At 42.2% G+C, this 12,282-nt stretch overlaps 1 protein-coding gene across 1 annotated transcript in view; it reads left to right on the forward strand.

Annotated features, from left to right (window-relative positions):
• Positions 1-12,282, forward strand: part of LOC122542869 (sodium/calcium exchanger 3-like) — a 386,298-nt gene that overhangs the window by 28,455 nt on the left and 345,561 nt on the right. The window lies entirely within an intron of this gene.

Raw genomic sequence — 12,282 nt, forward strand, 5'->3', positions numbered from 1 at the left:
GAAATGTCGATTTTCCTGCTCCTCAGATGCTGCCTGACCTGCTGTGCTTTTCGAGCACCACTCTGATCTAAACTCTGGTTTCCAGCATCTGCAGTCCTCACTCTTTGCCTATTCTATTATAATGGCCTATCATAATGTTTTACAGCATTGGGAATTCAACAGTTAAAAAACCTCAATTATAGTGGCTTACTATAATCTTGACTGTGTGCCTGCCTTCTGGCAGGCTTAGACCGGAAATCACAGTGGGTGTCTTGGTTATCTCAGAACCAGAGGAATTGTCTGGAACCATGGGTGTGTATTTTGCCCTCAGCCCTCAGCAAAGCTATTTATTCCTTGGATAAGACTGTTGACCCTGATTATGGGTCTTATTAACTGCCTCTTGTTCCTATCAACATACTTCCTTACCTATTGACAAGGGTTTGTGAAGACCAACAATGACTGCAATACTGGATTCTATTGTCTACCTCCTTACCTATTAACACAAGATTGTGAATAATACAGTAACAGGCTCATGTGAACAATTCGGTCTTTGTCACAGGAAGGTAGCAATTGCGAGTCATTGCAAGATTGAGAAATACCTGTCTTTAACAATATAATAGCAATCAGCCATGTGATGTTAAGGACTTTGTATTAGTCGCACCGGAACAAGATATAAAGTATACTGTTTGCATGTAATGTTCAGAGATTCATCAAGGGGTACCACCACAAGAAGGCTATGAGAATCCTTTGGTGTCACCCAGAATCTCTTGCCACCTATCCAGAAATAAAGGTTTGTTCCTCTTTAAACTGAAATTTGTGTCATCCGGAATTGAGAGTCAAAACCCTCACCACCCTGACAGCACTCAGTCTGTCCATCACCTTCAACCGTGCAACCATCACATCCCCGGCCCACCCCTCCCCGGGTAGCTGACAGGAGTCAGGGATTCCAGAAAATGATACGGGAAAATGGGAATGGGAAAGGGTGAGCACTTTCCAAGGGTGGATTGGAAGGGCAGTAGGGGGGAGAAATAGAAGGGGTACTGTGTGAGTGGGTATAGGAAGAGGTGAACGTTGTATTGGAAGAGTGACGGGTGAATTATCTGGGGTGGGGGCAGGGCACCTGAGATGGGTTGAGGACTGTCTGGGAGTGACTGGGAAGGAGTGTACTGTCTGGGTAGGGGTGAGCATGGTATGGGGGCATTGACTGAGTTGTTTCAGTTGTCTGAGGGTGAATCACCCGGGGGAGTAAACATTGTCTGGGTGAGGTTGAAAATTGCCATGAGTGTGTTTACAGTCCAGTTGATGTAATTTAAGTCTCGGTCTTGAGCAGGTTTTACATCTGCTCTGAAAAGCTCCACGTAAACCTGTGTAAACATCAGGTAAGTGTATAGCAAACAGCCCACGTTTGCGTTGTTATGGCTATCTCAGCCCACTGTCATCTGAATCATGCAGCTGTCTGGGAAACAGGGTAAAACCAGTTACTGGAAGTTTACACTTTTTGTGTTGGCAACTGAAAGTGTGCATATGCCAGGGCCTCTTATGGTCTAGTGAGCATCTGCAGCACAAGTTGAGTTAGAGGCCTCCCCATCAATGGAAAATTTGGGCCATTATGTTTCCTTCGTTTCATTTTCCCTCTTAGTCTTAACCTGCAACTCCCTCTTGTGGTAATCTGTGCTGAACCACTATGCTGCTGCAGTACAATTTCTGGCAACATCTGCTTTATTTCATGCCTGATAATGCCTTTAAAAACATTTCATCGGCTGGAATAATTGTCAGCAATATAAAAGGTAAAGTCATTATAGTACTACCGACAAGGAAGTACAAATCAGTAGTGTGATTAAATCATTTCCACTTGCCTCTGTGAGTGCTGCTCCAACAGCATTCAAGAACCTTCACACCATATTAGGACAAAGCAGCCTGTTTGATGAACATCTCATCCACCACCCCAAATATCCATCCCCTCTACCACTGATGCACAGCGATGCATTGCAGAAACTCACAAAGGCTCCCTCAATGGGTTTCCTCCGGATGCTCAGGTTTCCTCCCACAGTCCAAGGATGTGCAGGTCAGGTGAATTGGCCATGCTAAATTGCCCATAGTGTTAGGTCTATTAGTCAGGGGTAAATGTAGGGGAATGGGTCTGGGTGGGTTACTCTTCGGAGGGTCTGTGTGGACTGGTTGGGCCAGATGGCCTGTTTCCACATTGTAGAGAATCTAACTTAAAAAAAATCTAATAGCATATTCCAAACTCATCACTTTGACCACCTGGAAGCACAAAGGCAGCTAATACAATGGGAGCATCTCCACTTTCAACTCCCCATCCAGCAAGTCACTCACCACCCTGACTTAGAACAAAAATCTCCATTCCTTTACTGTCGTTAGGTCAAAAGCCCAGAACTCCCTTTCTAACAGCATTGTAATGTCTCTGCAAAAGATGAACTGGAGTGGTCAAGAAGATACACACCACCATTTTCTCAAGAACAATTAGGGATGGGGAGTAACTGCTGGCCCAGCCAGTAACAACCAATCCCCTGAAAGAATAAAAATGAAAGGTAGGTTTTATGCTGAGCCCTAAAGAGAGGAGATGTGCAGAGATTTAGGAATGGAATTCCAGAACTCAACAATGTTAAACCAAGATTCAATCTGGGGAAGGATTGAATCATGAACTCAAAGGATCTGTATTGCTCCACTGGGAAATTAGCCCCACACTTTACTTTCTCTCCATCATTGACCATCACAGTGTCAGCTTGTCCCCAGTGCAACAGAAATCACCACAAAATAAACATTCCACACAAATTTTATGAATCATATCTTCTTTTTTCTAATATTCAGAGATGCTTTTGTACATCACTGAACGTTTTCTTCCCCATAACAAATCCCCAATGTTACACCTTTTGCCTCCTTTATCCTCCACCGTTAAATCACACATGTTTTTAATCCAATCATCTATCTACATGCAAAGCGCATTTGGGCAGTTTAATGGAGCAACCAGCTCTGGTGGATGCCGTGTACTCCCTCTCCAAGGACACCTGGGCACAAACGTAGCTTTTAAATACCAAGCCCCTTGAGGTCACTTGCTCTCAATCAACTTTGGAGCTGCTCTGTTTTCCCCTTAAAGGGATCTGCATACCTAACATCAACAAACAATTATTGCTTCTAGACTCAGGGCCTTCCTGCTGTCTCACTCTATCAATTCTTTGTTAATTGTCTTTCACAAACTTAGGTATCAAATGATATTGATTTTATTTCTTTCAAATGTCTATTCCAATGCTGCAATAAATTAGTTGGGGACATCATGTGAGATTCACCCAGGTCCAGCACAATATTTGCTTACAGACCAAACAAGACACAGTTTTAGAGACAGAGGACAGTCTGGAACAGAAGTCAAAGAAAGACTTATATTTTATAGCCTAACTGTCCATTGTTTCAAATCATTTTTTAGATAATAAAGCATTTCTGAAATGTAATCATAGTTGAAACACAGGAAACGTAGCAGCTAATTTGTGCATGCCAACTCCCGGAATCAACAATATTATAATAATAATCAGGATTTGGAGGTGCCAGTGTTAGACTGGGGTGTACAAAGTTAAAAATCACACAACACCAGTTTATAGTCCAACAGGTTTATTTGGAAGCACTAGCTTTCGGAGCGCTGATCCTTCATCAGGTGGTTGTGTGGGAGCAGTGCTTCGAAAACTAGTGCTTTCAAATAAACCTGTTGGACTATAACCTGGTGTTGTGTGATTTTTAACTTTATAATAACCAGATAAGCTATTATTTGTAATGTTGACTAAGGTCAAATATTGTCCAAGGCATTGAGGATAAACCTCCTGCTCTTCTACAAAACAGCAGCATGGAATCTTTTATGTTCATGAGGGCAGTTCATCCAAAAACATAACAGTTTTGTGAATTAGAATACCTACTGTAGAATCAGGCCTTTCGGCCCAACAAGTCTACATCGACCCTCCAAAGAATACCCCACCTAGACCCATTCCACTTGAATAATGCACTTAACCTTCACATCCCTCAACACCATGGGCAATTTAGCATGGCCAATTCACCTAATATGCACATCTTTGGATTGTGGGAGAGCACCTGGAGGAAACCCATGCAGATACAGGGAGAACATGAAAACTCCATGCAGACAGTCGCCTGAGGTTGGAATCAAACCTAGGTCCCGTGAGGCAGGAGTGCTAACCACTGAGCCACCATGCCACCCAACTGACAATGCAACATTCTCTCAGTACCGCATTAGCCTTGATGCTGGAATAGGATTGAACCTTATGATTCATGGATGATAGTGCTATCAACTAAGCCATGGTTTATACTAACAATCAAATAGTTTGACACAGACACAGGGTAGTGCTGGGACAGTTCAACTCAACAGGATAAGATTCCTGCAACTGTTGATTTTGCTACCAATAATAAAAGCTCATTTGCAGAGTTCCTTATTGTTGACATTTCATGTGTTCTTGGCTTATGGGTGTAGCACCCTAGGCAATGTTTATATCCTACCCTAATTGCCCGAGAGACAGTAGTTGTAGGTGCATTCTTGATTTACTACAATCCACGTGGTGTAGATGCTCTCACAATACATATGGGAAGGAGTTCCAGGATTTTGACCCAGTGACAGAGAAGGAAAGACAACATATTTCCAAGTCAAAATTTTGAGTGACTTGGAGGGAAACTTGCAGGTGATGGCGTTCACATGTATTTGCTCTTCTGATGGTAGAGTTGTAGGTTTGATAAGTGCTAGCATATTGCTGCAGTACATTCTGTAGGTGGGTTCCACTGTTGCCAATGAGTGTTGATGCTGGAGGGAGTGATATTTAAAATAGTGGATGAGTGCCATCCAAACAGGCTGCTTTAACTGGGATGGCATGGAATTTCTAGAGTGTTGTTGGAGCTGCAGTCTTCGAGGGAAGTCACACAATGGTGGAAAGATTAAAATACTTTGAACTAGACAAACCCAATTAGTGAAAGTTTCTAATTTCACTTTTTCATAATACCCAAAACATCATTTTACTCAGGATTCATTTTCTGATCTTTCTACATGTTACAATTTTATTTTTTTTCCCCATGTTATTACCAGTCAATTTTAAATACATCTCAGACTGTCAAATATAATATTTATAAGTGAATTGCTTTCATAGCATTAAAAATCACACAACTTCAGGTTATAGACCAACAGATTTACTGTAGTTGGAAGCACTAGCTCGTGCTTCCAAATAAACCTGTTGGACTATAACCTGGTGTTATGTGATTTTTAACTTTGTCCACTCTGGTCCAACATTGGCTCCTCTATATCATGCTTTTACAGGCTTACTTTTATTTACTAACTTACAGGCAGCACAGTGGCTCACTGGTTAGGACTGCTGCTTCACAGCGCCAGGGACCCAGGTTTGATTCCCGCCTCAGGCGACTGACTGTGTGGAGTTTGCACATTCTCCCTGTTTCTGCGTGGGTTTCCTCCAGGTGCTCCGGTTTCCTCCTACAGTCCAAAGATGCGCAGGTTAGGTGAATTGGCCGTGCTAAATTGCCCATAGTGTTCGGTAGCTTAGTCAGGGGTGAATGGGTGGGTTACTCTTCTGAGGGTCGGTGTGGACTTGTTGGGCTGAAGGCCCTGTTTTCACACTGTAGGGAATCTAATCTAATCTACAGAGCCCCTCAGGAAGGTGTCAATGTGCTTTGAATTTGTTTTATGAGACAGAGTTCAGGGCTTCTCTATTGATTGATCCTTTAAACACTAAGTGGGGCTAATGAGACATCAGCAACAAACATCGTGCATACGTACATTAATCAGGCTGCTGCCCATGTCTACACATCAGCAATGTCAACACTGGCATTAAATGCAGCAAATTTGCAACTTTCGTCAATTGTAATCAAGGAACGGAGTTCTGATAATTAGCTGCTACTCAGCTGTGACAAAATGGAATAGCCTGAACCACAAGGGATAAGGAATGGTACAGGAATTCCGAGAATGTCTGCAGCATAATGATGGCATATGTCATAGAGATGGTACTACTGTACCAGTTTACAGTGTCTTCAAATGCAAATTATTTCCCTTTCAATGTCTATGCTTCATCGTAAACACACAGCATATGCTCTGGGATTACATGTACCGCAATGGGGTTGCGCAAATCTTATGCCGGCTTTTATTGAGCAGAAATCCCAGAAGCCCCGGAAAGGTGTCATCTCAGGACAAGCATTAACAATTTGCATTAATATAGCATCTTTCACAAATAAAACATCCCAAGACATTCCACAAAAATGTTTATTGGACAAAATTTGACACCAAGCCACATAAAGAGCTGTTAGGGCAGATGACCTAAAGTTTGGCCAAAAATATAGGTTTAAAGAGTATTTCACAGGAGGACAGGGAGATGGAGCAAAGGAAATTCAAGAGTTAATGACCTCGAATGAGGCACTCAAGTGAGTGAACAAGAAGAGGCTTCATTAAACATAATTATATACAATGGATCCGACATCACTATGACATCTCTCCTTGTATGAAGTAGCTATTCTTAGAGTAAGGGTATAGTTAACCTTTTATTCCACAGGACCAGGCAGCTAAAGACGTGATTGCCAAGAGTGAAGAAACTAAAGATACACAAGAAGTTTCTTCTTATTTATTCAGAGGAAGTAAATGTGACTGGTTGGGTCAACAGTTAATTATGTGTACTTATTATTTATGTACGCTAGTCCAGCCAGCAACACCCACGTCTCTGGAGTGAATGAAGAAAAGTACCCTCCTTCTCTCGTAAGTTTAATTGTCCGCTGTCATTCACCACTTGCCAACCCTTTGGAATTTCCTGGAGTTGACAATAATTGAAGATTCTCCAGCTCACTGCTACGAGACAATAACCAACAGAAAACGAGAGTGACCGACATCAACTGTGACTCTTTGAGGGAACTGGTTGGCCCAGTTGGCTGGATGGCAAAAGTGAGGACTGCAGATGCTGGAAACCAGAGTTTAGATCAGAGTGGTGCTGGAAAAGCACAGCAGGTCTCTCCACCCTGGAGGCTTCCTGCCTCTATTCCTGATAAAGGGCTTTTGCCCGAAACGTCGATTTTCCTGCTCCTAGGATGATGCCTGATCTGCTGTGCTTTTCCAGCACCACTCTGATCTAAACAGTTGGCTGGATGACCAATGTGGCTCAAATTGGTGCCAGCAGTGTAGGAGTGGATGCTTGTTCTGACAGGAGTAAATGTGGGACCAGCATCCTTGTCCTGACAAGGAACAAGATTAAACCACTCCACTTTTTCAGCCTGCGCTGCCATTCTGTAAGATCACAGCTGATGTGATTCTAACATTCTTTCCTGCATACCTGATAACCTAGCCCTCATCTTTGATCCCTTCGTTAAAGGAGCTATCTACTTCTGCCTTAAAAATATTTCAAAATTCTGCATCCACTGCCTTTTGAGGAAGGGAATTCCAAACCCTCTGAGAAAATTAAGGTTCCTCGTCTCTGTTTTAAATGGGTGACCCCTTAATTTTAAATTACGACCCCTAGTTCTAAATTCACCATCAAGAGGACACATCCTTTCAACATAACCCAATAAAACCCCCTCAGGATATGTGATCTTTACGTGGCATAATGGCTCAGTGGTTAGCACTGCTGCCTCACAGTGTCAGGGATCCTGGGTTCGATTTCACCCTCAGACGACTGTCTGTGTGGAGTTTGCACATTCTCCCCATGTCTATTTGGGCTTCCTTCAGTGCTCCGGTTTCCTACCACTGCCTAAAGATGTGCAGGTTTGGATGGTTTGGCCATGGGGCATGCAGAGTTACAGGGATAGGGTAGGGCTGTGGGTTTGGGTGTGTTGCTGTTCAGAGGGTTAGTTTGGACTCGATGGGCCAAATGGCCTGTTTCCACACTGTAGGGACTCTATGATTAACAATATGGACAGTAGGGTGTGGTATGATATTGCAAACTAAAATACATCTGGTCTAATGATCCACTGTGCGTCACACTTTGATCAGTTATGCTGACTACATGTGCTCGACTATTTTTGAGTATGCAATTTCTATTTTTAAGTATCTTTGAGAGAAATAAGGATGAGTCAAAATGATCGAACAAAACCTCAGGATTCAGTTCTGACGAAGGAATCTGCCTTAAGCATTACTAATAATATTCTCTTTTCAAAGCTAATCCAGCGCATTTGTTTTGCTAGAAATAACATCATTAATATACAGTGACTCATTAAAATAAATTCCTTTCCAATGAAACACCATTCTGTGAGTTTCTTGATGCTTTTAAAAAAAACATTTTCATGTGTCACTAGCAAGGCCTGCACTTATCGCCCATTGCTAATTATCTCTTGAACTAAGTGGCTTCCTCAGCCATTCCACAAGGTCTTTATGGGTCATCCATACTGCTGTGACTCTGGAGTTACATGCAGGCCAGAACAGGTAAGGTCAGCAGACTTGCTTCCTTAAACGGGGATTAGTGAACCCATCAATGATCGTTAAGATTAGCTTTCCATTCCATATTCATGAAATGGATTTAAACTGAATTAAAGAATCAACCACATTTTTTTGGCATTGGAAGCACACGCTAGTGAATAACCAGAATTTTAACCATAATTAATTATAGTTCCATGCTCGCCATTAGTGAAGATAATAAGCACAGAGACTAGCATTCCAATTTGAAAGCTGTGGATTGCATTTGAGTACCCCCAGCTGTCATAGAGTCATAGAGATGTACAGCATGGAAACACAGCCTTTGGTCCAACTCCATGCCGACCAGATAGCTTAAACTAACTGAATCCATTTGCCAGCACTTGGCCCATATCCCTCTAAACCCTTTCTATTCATATACCCATTCAGATGCCTTTTAAATATTGTAAGTGTACCAGCCTCCACCACTTCCTCTGGCAGCTCATTTCATACACATGCCACCATCTGCATGAAAAAGTTGTCCCTTAGGTCCCTTTTAAACTTTTCTCCTCTCACCCTAAACCTATACCCTCTAGTTCCGGACTCCCCCACCCCAGGGAAAAGACCTTGTCTATTTACCCTATCCATGATTTTATAAACATCTGTAATGTCACTCCTCAGCCTCTGAGGAACAATGATGGGATTTGAACTTTTGCCCCCAACATTATCTGGAGTTTCTTGAACTTCCGTTAATATTAATGTTATGTCACTTTCTCTCTGTCTGTCAATTGTTTTGTGAAACTCGTACAGGGTGTTCCGTTATCTTTCATATATGTTCCTTTTTTCCCAATCCCTTAACCTTTTTTTATATAGATATTTTAATTGAAAATTTAACATGTTTTTACAAGTTTACAAATAAGAAAATACACAAGTACAAACACTAATATACAATTAAATTTTAAATAAATAACAGCCAAAACCTATCAAACAAAAAGAAGAGATACAGAAAGGAAAAAGAAAAAGACAAAACTCAACTAACTACTAATCTAACCTATAACTAACCAGAGTGTATGATCAAATATCTTACATTATTCAAGAGAAAAAAGAAGGATAACATAGTAATTAAGTAGTGGAGTACATGCTCGGAATGAGTTAACATCAAGTCATAATAAAACCTGTATTCATGCGGGATCCCTCACCCAAAGGGCCCTGGACCAGCCAGAACCATTACCTCAACTAGATGAAAGCCCTTGATAGAATGGCCGAAATATTTGTATCTATGTAATTCAAAAAGGGCTGCCATATTTTATAGAATAATTTGTTTTTTTGGTGCACCATATTTGTAAGGAAGTCAAGGGGAATACATTCCATGATTAATCTGTGCCAATTCGGAAGTCCTGGAGGGCCCTCAGCCACCCAGTTTACGAAGATATTTTTCCTTGCACAGAAGGAGAGAATGGAAAATAATTTCCCTGAGCTTTTTTTAAAGTTTTGAACACTCCCCGAGGCGGTATTGATACAGCAGTGGAGGTTGCTATCAGATTCCTGAGATTCTGGGAGTTGCCGTCTGTGCTTTGTGCCCTGACTCTGACAGGAGGCTGGGGTCAAGATTAGAATGGTGCTGGAAAAGCGCAGCAGGTCAGGCGGCATCGAGGAGCAGGAAAATCAACATTTCGGGCAAAAGCCCTTTGTCTGACAGGAGGGTGTCAAATTCCCTTTTATGTTGAATTCTTGCGCAAGAAATCGACAGCATCTGGTATTCAGCAGAATTAGCATTGGAATGCATGGGTTGGTTCACCCCAAGCAGTGGATTGTCCAGTGGGTATGGGAAAGAGAATGGAGGCCATTTACGCATCTGAAGTGTGGCCCCTTTGGAAAAGCAATCAACCATAAGGATTTTCACCAAGGTGCCCCTTGTGTCACAGAGACTGGTTTCCTGTCTAATTTAGGGGGCTGGAGGGGTTCTTGAAGCTGAAAGACCAATCAGAAGTCTTCCACCCTAAGAGGGGTAACTGGCCTTAAGGAAGAGAGAGAATGTTTCAACGTGGAGGCGTGTGTGCGCGCGTGCGGCTTGTGAGAGTAGGTGAGAAAGTGAGACAGTCAGTGAGAGAGTTATGTGGCTACCGTCTGCAGGGCAGCCTTTATTGTTGTAAAGTGTTTTCAGTGATTTCAAACAAGACTTGAACCCAAGTGATATTAGCATAGACAACCAAATAGTAGCTAAGAGTCAGTTATGAGGAAGAGCAGAAGAAGAAAAGAGAGGTAGGAAGTTGTGGAAGTTTAAGGAGGAAATATCAGAATGTGTTCACTCCATACGTCTCTCAGCTGAAACAGGACTAATTAAGTTTTTGTGTGTCTGTGCTTCAAAGCTGGCCTCCATGACCGAGATGAAAGATCAATTCTATTAGGAGTTGATGCTGTTATCAGAAAGATCTCTATATCAAAACATAGTGAGTTTTGAGAAGATTTGTAGCTCAGGTTGAGGTTCTGGATGTAGGTTTGGCTGCTGAGCTGGAAGAGTCATTTCCAGGCGTTTCGTCACCCTACTAGGTAACATCTTCAGTGAGCCTCCGGGTGAAGTACTGTTCATGATTCCTGTTTTCTATTTATACGTTTGAGTTTCTTTGGGTTGGTGATGTCATTCCTTGTAGTAAATAAATGACACCACCAACCCAAAAAAACCCAAACATATAATAGAAAGCAGGAATCATGTACAGTGTTTCGCCCACTGAAGACGTTAACTAGTAGGGTGTGGAAACGTCTGGAAAAGAACCTTCCAGCTCAGCGAGCAAAGCTACATCCAGAATATCAAAACATCTTAGCCACTGGGGGATTTCAAGGCATGAGTGACTGCAGACCATGAGGCAATGCCCTCTGGTTTGGATAATCACGGCTTGAGAAGGATAAATAAAAAGTACTAGATGAACTTTATTACGACCATGCTTTGTGTTACCAGCAATTTCCCTTGGAACAAGCCGTGCCACAAGGTATCTTGAGATATCCCAGTTCAAGGCATTGCAATCATTTGGATCTGATCATCACAAGATTTGACTCTTTCAAACTTTTGGCACAGCTACTGCAGTACTAAGATATAGATCACTTCCTGACATGCATCAGGGTTAGGCTGCAACTCTGAAAGCTTTTACATTCAATGCAGAAAGGCTGTCCTCACACCAGTGTGAGCCATACAGCCAACCCAGAACATATCCAACAGATCTTCAGCTTGACTGAACCAATACTGCCTGGCATTCTCACACAAGGGTGCAGAATTAAATCAAAACAGCTATCAGCTACAATACTTCAATCTCATACTATGGGAAGAGAAAGGATAAAAGTTATTACTGGTTAATGGCTAATTACACTGTGATGGAACATGTCATTGAAGTCAAAGGATTTGCTCTCATTAATTACAAACGAGATCTGAGTGACAATACTCTGATTGTCCTAACAACTGCTTCCAGTAAAGGCCAGGCACTGTGCCAATGACTTACTGTATACATCTTTGCCAGAAGATCCAGATGTCTTTCATCACAAGGAATGTTAAAGGCACATATAATCATATTAAGAAGGCAATAGGTCTATCAGTAAACAAATACCTTTACTGAAATAAAATATAACACGTATGTCATATAGTGGAGATGTAACTCACAGTTGAGGAGCTTAGCAAGGCTGTTAACACACCGGCCATGGGCAAAGTTCCACATGCTGATGTTATAATGCCGAAACATTTGGGAATCCAGCATTCCTTCAGCACCTTTTCAAACTTGCCTGGCTCAAAGAATAGGGCAGTGTCCCAGGATAAGGGTAGGGATAGAAATCACTGGCCCCAGTACTGCTGCAGGTTTAGGCCCTCTACCACTGCCTCCAACTCCTGCCCAAACCTCAGCACAGTACCCTTTCTCCTAACCCAAATATAGGCCCCT

This window comes from Chiloscyllium plagiosum, chromosome 41 (genome assembly GCF_004010195.1).
Source record: "Chiloscyllium plagiosum isolate BGI_BamShark_2017 chromosome 41, ASM401019v2, whole genome shotgun sequence".
Taxonomy (NCBI): Eukaryota; Metazoa; Chordata; class Chondrichthyes; order Orectolobiformes; family Hemiscylliidae; genus Chiloscyllium; species Chiloscyllium plagiosum.